The sequence below is a fragment of the Lepidochelys kempii genome, chromosome 12 (genome assembly GCF_965140285.1).
Source record: "Lepidochelys kempii isolate rLepKem1 chromosome 12, rLepKem1.hap1, whole genome shotgun sequence".
In the NCBI taxonomy this organism is placed as follows: Eukaryota; Metazoa; Chordata; order Testudines; family Cheloniidae; genus Lepidochelys; species Lepidochelys kempii.
In genome coordinates this window covers 6,588,478-6,595,271 of record NC_136391.1, presented here as the reverse complement: position 1 = coordinate 6,595,271, position 6,794 = coordinate 6,588,478, and the positions used below count along the sequence as shown (strand labels likewise).

Genomic DNA, 6,794 nt, shown 5'->3' with positions numbered 1-6,794 from the left:
CCTGGGCCTGATCCCCTGTAGCTTATGTGATCTGTTACACCTGCGCACAGTGTAAAATGCCACTGGCTCAGCGTGGAATGGTTCCACACTTGCTTTTCACAGGTATAAATGACACAAGGTGCAGGGCTGTGGTGAATCATCAGATCCTTGTCACTTCTGGTTTTCAGCTCCCTGAGGAAGAGCTCTGGGTATCTTTATTTTTCCACACATCCTGTCAGCTTTTATTCCCCTCTGAATCTGTTTCACTCTGAGGTTTGGAGCCCTGCACCTTGAAGTCTTTCCAACCAAGGCTGGAAATCAGCTTTATAGATGTGTATATGTACAGAAAGGGGCCTTGATGCTTTCTCTGCACAGATCTCTCACACATCACTGACCATCTCTCTTGAGGACAGCAGAGCCTGGTTTTCATGAGCAGAGGTGCTTCTGTAACCAGCTATTCCCAGATAGCCCCCAACATCTAATCACATACAGGAGGCCTTTGGCCAAGGCTTCTCTTTGTTCTCTGAAATCCCTGCCTCATTAATAATTTGTTAGGGGTCAGATGGTTTGAAAACCTCCATCTGGTGGCTAAAAATTAAACAAAATCCCTTAGGGCTGGCCCACACACAGTTTTTATTTTGCTTTAACGAAAAAAATACAGTTGAAAACTGATAAGCCTTAAAACAGTACACCGCTGGTCTGGATGCAGTTATACCAGTAGAGAAGTGCTTCTATTGGTATAGCTTATTTCTATAAAGAGAGAGACTTTCTATAAGCTTAGAGGAAACACATTTTTTATTTGATTATATGTGGCATGAATAAATACAGATTGACAGATCCTAGCATGCAAATGTATCGTCTTATCTGACAAGAGATTAGGTCCTGCTTTGAGCAGGGGGTTGGACTAGATGACCTCCCGAGGTCCCTTCCAACCCGGATATTCTGTGATTCTATGCATGCAAATCATGCATCAAAGTCATGAAATGAGCTACAAACACAATAAAAATAAGATATTCAAAAGTTTAACAAATTGGGGGGGGGGGATATGGAAGTTGCTCCTTGCCTGGGGCCATAGGCAGTGGGTATAATAGGCCTGGCGCTGACGCCAACCTGCTGCTGGACAACTGGGCCGCGGTGCCCCCCCTTCCCCAAGACCCCCACTGCCTCCTCCACTCGTCTCTGCTGCTCGCTGCATCCCTCCTCCTTGGAACAGTGGGTATCTCACAGGTATTGGGGCAGTGGGTCGGTGGCTCAGGGAGGTAGGGGGCTCGTGGGTGTTGCGGCAGTGGGTGGGAGGCTTGGGGGGTAGTGTGGGTGAAGGTCTTGTGGGTGCTGGAGCAGTGGGTGGGGCTCTTGGTGGGCTGGGGGGCTCACGGGTGTTGGGGCAGTGGGTAGGGGGTCTCTGAGGGGGTGGGGTGGTGAGGGTCTCGCGGGTATTGGGGCAGTGGGTCGGGGACTCGCGGGTATTGGGGAAGTGGGTCAGTGTCTCTGGGGGGGTCTTGCGGGTGTTAGGGCAGTGAGTTGGGGGCTCATGGAGGTAAGGAGAGTGGGGGGCTCACAGGTGTTGGGGTAGTGGGTCGGGGTCTCAGGGGGATGGGTGGGGGTTGGGGGTATTGGGGTAGTGTGTCGGGGGTAGGGTGAGTGGGTGTCTCACGGGTATTGGGGCAGTGGGTCAGGGGCTCGGGGGCATAGAATGGGGGTCATGGGTAGTGGGGCAGTGGGTCGGGGGCTCAGGGGGGCAGGCTGGGTGGGGGTCGGGGGTATTGGGGCAGTGGGTCGGGGGCAGCAGGCTGGGTGGGGGCCAGGGGTATTGGGGCAGTGGGTCAGGGACGGCAGGCTGGGTGGGGGCTGGGGGTATTGGGGCAGTGAGTTGGGGTTGGGGGTCTCGTGGGTATTGGGGCAGTGGGTCAGGGGTTTGGAGGGTAGGGTGGGTGGGGGTCAGGGGTATTGGGGCAGTGGGTGTGGGTCTTGCAGGTGTTGGTGCAGTGGGTCAGGGACTCGGCCAGGGTAGGGTGGGTCAGGATCAGGGGTCTTGGGGCAGTGAGTCAGGGTTGGGGGGGTTAGGGGGTGGAGATCTCATGGCTATTGGGGCAGTGGCTCAGGGCCGGGGCGGGGTAGGGTGGGTGGAGGCCTCGCGGGTGCTGGGGCAGTGGGTCGGGGGGGGCAGGCTGGGAAGGGATCGAGGGTATCAGGACAGTGGATCAGGGGACAGGCTGGGTGGGGGTCGGGGGTATCGGCGCAGTGGGTTGGGGGGGCAGGCTGGGTGGGGGCCTCGGGGCAGTGGGCCGGGGGGGCAGGCTGGGTGGGGGTCGGGGGTGTTGGGGCAGTGGGCCGGGAGGGCAGGCTGGGTGGGGGTCGGGGGTGTTGGGGCAGTGGGTCAGGGGGGAAGGCTGGGTGGGAGCCTCGGGGGTGTTGGGGCAGTGGGTCGGGGGGCAGGCTGGATGGGGGTGGGGGGAGTATCGGGGCAGTGGGTCGGGGGGCAGGCTGGGTGGGGGTCGGGGGTGTTGGGGCAGTGGGCCGGGAGGGCAGGCTGGGTGGGGGTCGGGGGTGTTGGGGCAGTGGGTCAGGGGGGAAGGCTGGGTGGGAGCCTCGGGGGTGTTGGGGCAGTGGGTCGGGGGGCAGGCTGGATGGGGGTGGGGGAGTATCGGGGCAGTGGGTCGGGGGGGCAGGCTGCGGGGGGGTCGGGGCAGTAGGTCGGGGGGGGCAGGCTGGGTGGGAGCCTCGGGGGTGTTGGGGCAGTGGGTCGGGGGGCAGGCTGGATGGGGGTGGGGGGAGTATCGGGGCAGTGGGTCAGGGGGGCAGGCTGGATGGGGGTCGGGGGTCTCGGGGCAGTGGGTCGGGGGGGCAGGCTGCGGGGGGGTCGGGGCAGTAGGTCGGGGGGGGCAGGCTGGATGGGGGTGGGAGGAGTATCGGCGCAGTGGGTCGGGGGGGGCAGGCTGGATGGGGGTCGGGGGAGTATCGGGGCAGTGGGTCGGGGGGGCAGGCTGGGTGGGGCCGGGGGGCTGGGTGGGTCTCGCGGGGCGGCCCCTCGTGAAGCCGGGGGCGGGTAAGCGGCGCCGCCCGCCTGCTCCAAGGCCGGGAAGCCGCTCCCGCTCCGGGAGCGCCCGGCCCGAGCCGTGCGACCGGAGCCAGCCCGTCGCCTGCGCGGTTTGGTCCTTGCGCCGCGCCGTCGCCGTCGCCATGGAGACGGGCCCAGCGGCCTGACCCAGGCCGGCGCACGGGAGGTGCCTGGAGCCAGCGGCCTGGCCCTGAGCGCGCCCCGCGGGATGAGGCAGGAGCGGGGTGCCCAGAGCCGCCTCTCGCTGCGGGGAGAAGGTGAGGAGCGGCCGCAGCCTGGGGAGCCGGGTCTCCCGAGCGGTTCCTCCGGCTGCGGAGGGCGGAGCCGTCAGCCAGGGGCGGCCCGGCCCGGCTGGAACCTCCGCTCGCGGGGGCCCGGGAGAGGAGCCGGGGCCCGGGGCCCCAGGGGCCTGCTGCGCGTGTCGGTCCTCGGGGTGTAGCGCCCTGCCCTGCCTGCGGCCCTTTATAAGGCGCGCGCCGTGCGCCGGGCGGGCAGGGGGTTCATTGCAACCCCCCCTGCCGGGCTGCAGCCCTGTGTTTGTGGTGCCCGGGGGGGGGTGGGGTTGCCAATTGTGGCTGGATGGATCCTTGGAGATTTCGTCGCATGACCTAATCTTTAGGGAGAGGTTGATCTTCAATTCCTGGAGACTCCAGGCCAACCCTGGAGGGTTGGCAACCCTAGCCTATGTCCTTCCAACACCAAGTGGGGTTTTTTCATCACCAGAGGACGGTGAATTATTAGAAATGTTGCCAAAGTAAATGTGACTGAATTTTATAACAACTTATAGTCGGGTTTAATGATTAATTATTCAAATAAAGAAAGCGGCTTTCAGTGGCTGTGCATGAAATGCTTCTCAGGTCCCGCAAAGGACACATCCTGGTGACTTGGACTGTTGTGACGTAGCTGGGACATGTCACTCCTCCAGCCTGACCCTTTATGCTTGAGCAATATGCTGACATATAAGAACATAAGAATGGCCAAATAGGGTCAGACCAAAGGTCCACGTAGCCCAGTATCCTGTCTTCTGACAGTGGCCAATGCCAGGTGTTTCAGAGGGAATGAACAGAACAGTGCAATTATCAAAGTGATCTATCTCCTGTCATCCAGTCCCAGCATCTGGCAGTTAGAGGCTTAGGGACACCTGGAGCACAAGGTTGTATCTCTGACCAGTTGCCGTTGATAGACCTATCCTCCATGAACTTATCTAATTCTTGTTTGAACCCAGTTAGTTTTGGCCTTCACAACATCCCCTGGCAAGAGTTCCACAGGTTTACCGTGCTTTGTGTGAAGAAGAACTAATGTTTTGTTTGTCACACACTGGTCCACTTCTGATTTGTAGAGGAACTGAGTTATGACTAGCTCTATATGACAAAATACTTTTGGGTCACCTCAAGGGATGCATCCTTGTGACCATTATGAATAGATGAGGATATGCCACGCCCGGAGCCAAAGCTTAATTTCTTGGCCAAAATTTTTCTGCCAAGTAGTGTATTCCCATATTCTTTGTTAGTAAACTTACAATATGCATATAAAAAACAACCAAAAAGCAATAATCAACCAATTTCTTGCAAATCTGGCTGGAATGTTTTCATAGGAATTATATGAGCAGTTAAAAATTACAAAGTCTATATGAATCCTATTTGTTAGACAAATTAAGAACAGGGAAAATGGCTACATTTATCAAAATTCATTTAATTGTGTAATAAATATAAAAATATTTCTTTTGATGTCTCTTGTCTTCAGAGGGGTAGCTGTGTTAGTCTGGATCTGTAAAAGCGGCAAAGAGTCCTGTGACACCTTATAGACTAACAGACGTATTGGAGCATGAGCTTTTGTGGGTGAATGTGCACTTTGTCGGATGCATGTAGTATTTAAACTGTTTAAAGGATATGACCCTATTATACAATTAGTTGAACCAGTCTTTAGACTTGCTGTGAGACTCATACAGCAGCAGAGTGACTTGCCTTTTCGAGGAATTTGGAGAACATTTCATCTGTGACTGGAATATCTTCACTTTCTTTCCTGTTTTTAATTCCAAAATTACATCATAGATTTGCCAACTGTGTTAGATCAAGTTTGTGGAAACATACAAAATGATAGCCCCTTTGCTTTAATGTTTATGCAGATAACTTTGATGTCCTCTATTGAACTAATCAATATTTGAAACAATAATGCTGCATTCAAATTACATAGGAAAGAGTGACAGATAAAAGGTTTTTCCGGAATATGGGCATTTCATTGTCTTAGTATTCCGTGAATAGCATTTGAAAAGATGCAATTCAGTACTTGGACATAATAACCAAAGTGCATCTTGCTTTCTTTCAACTTACCCGCTATCATGCACAGAAATGTCTGATGAAAATGGTCGAGGGTCAGCTTTTTGATTTTTTCTGAAGTCAGACAACTACAAGTGTAGTAAGTGAGATGCATGGTTCACTGTTAATTAAATCATATTTACTCAATTGACACAACTCATTCCATTTGTTCACTTTGACTCTGAAATAGTAAAATAAGAAAAAAGTTGCAGTTTTTGTTATAACTGTTTAATTGAGCAGTTGTTGCTGTTATTGTTAGTGCTAATCACTGGTGACGTACTTTGAGAATGTGTATGTGCATGTGTGTGTGCATGCATGCAATTATAAGTGTTCCTAATTATTTGTATTAAGACCCTTTTTTACACAGAAGGAAAATTTATTCATGAATTCCTGCATAATTTGGTGCGGTCTGCCTTTCCAAAAGGAAACTTTTATGATCGTAATAAGGATGCTACCAAGTCCTACACCAAACATCCTGAGGGAGGGAAAAAATTTGGTAAAAGTGTTTGTACAGAAGTATTGGTAAAAGGTTTTCATGATTCATAGAATTTAAGGATAGCAGGAATCATTAGGTGATCAAGTCAAACCTGTCTCACAGATCACAGAATTTCACAGATTCACAGATTCCAAGGCCAGAAGAGGCCACTGTGATCATTTACTCTGACCCATATAACACACACAACTTCTCCCTAGAATTTCTAGAGAATATCTTTTAGAAAACATCCAATTTTGATTTATACGTCTTCAGTGATGGAGAATCCACCACAACCTCTGGTAAATTGTTCCAATGGTTAATTTCCCTTACCATCAAACATTTACATCTTATTTCCAATCTGAATTTGCCTAGCTTCAATTTCCAGCCATTAGATCATATTATACCTTTCTCTGCTAGATTGAAGAGCCCATTATTAAATATTTGTTCCCTGTGTAGGTACTTGTAGATTGTGATCAAATTACCCCTTAACTTTCTCTTTGTTAAGTTATATAGATTGAGCTCCTTGAATCTCACTATAAGGCATGTTTCAGAGTAACAGCCGTGTTAGTCTGTATTCGCAAAAAGAAAAGGAGTACTTGTGGCACCTTAGAGACTAACCGATTTATTTGAGCATAAGCTTTCGTGAGCTATAGCTCACTTCATCGGATGCATACTGTGGAAACTGCAGAAGACATTATATACACAGAGACCATGAAACAATACCTTCTCCCACCCCACTCTCCTGCTGGTAATAGCTTATCTAAAGTGACCACTCTCCTTACAATGTGTATGAAAATCAAGGTGGGCCATTTCCAGCACAAATCCAGGTTTTCTCACCCCCACCCCCACCCCCCCCCACACACAAACTCACTCTCCTGCTGGTAATAGCTCATCCAAAGTGACCACTCTCCCTACAATGTGCATGATAATAAAGGTGGGCCATTTCCAGCACAAATCCAAGTTTAAC

The 6,794-nt window shown here is 52.2% G+C and overlaps 1 protein-coding gene across 5 annotated transcripts in view; it reads left to right on the top strand.

The window, feature by feature from the left end:
* Positions 1 to 3,056: 3,056 nt before the first annotated feature.
* The window catches only part of ZDHHC1 (zDHHC palmitoyltransferase 1), a 63,673-nt gene continuing 59,935 nt past the window's right edge, over positions 3,057 to 6,794 (top strand). For 4 of the 5 annotated variants that reach the window (XM_073307320.2, XM_073307317.2, XM_073307318.2 and 1 more), the window contains exon 1: positions 3,057 to 3,294. The gene's annotated coding sequence lies outside the window, so the exon portion shown is untranslated. The remainder of the gene's footprint in view (positions 3,295 to 6,794) is intronic. The other variant, XM_073307319.2, reaches the window with a different exon arrangement.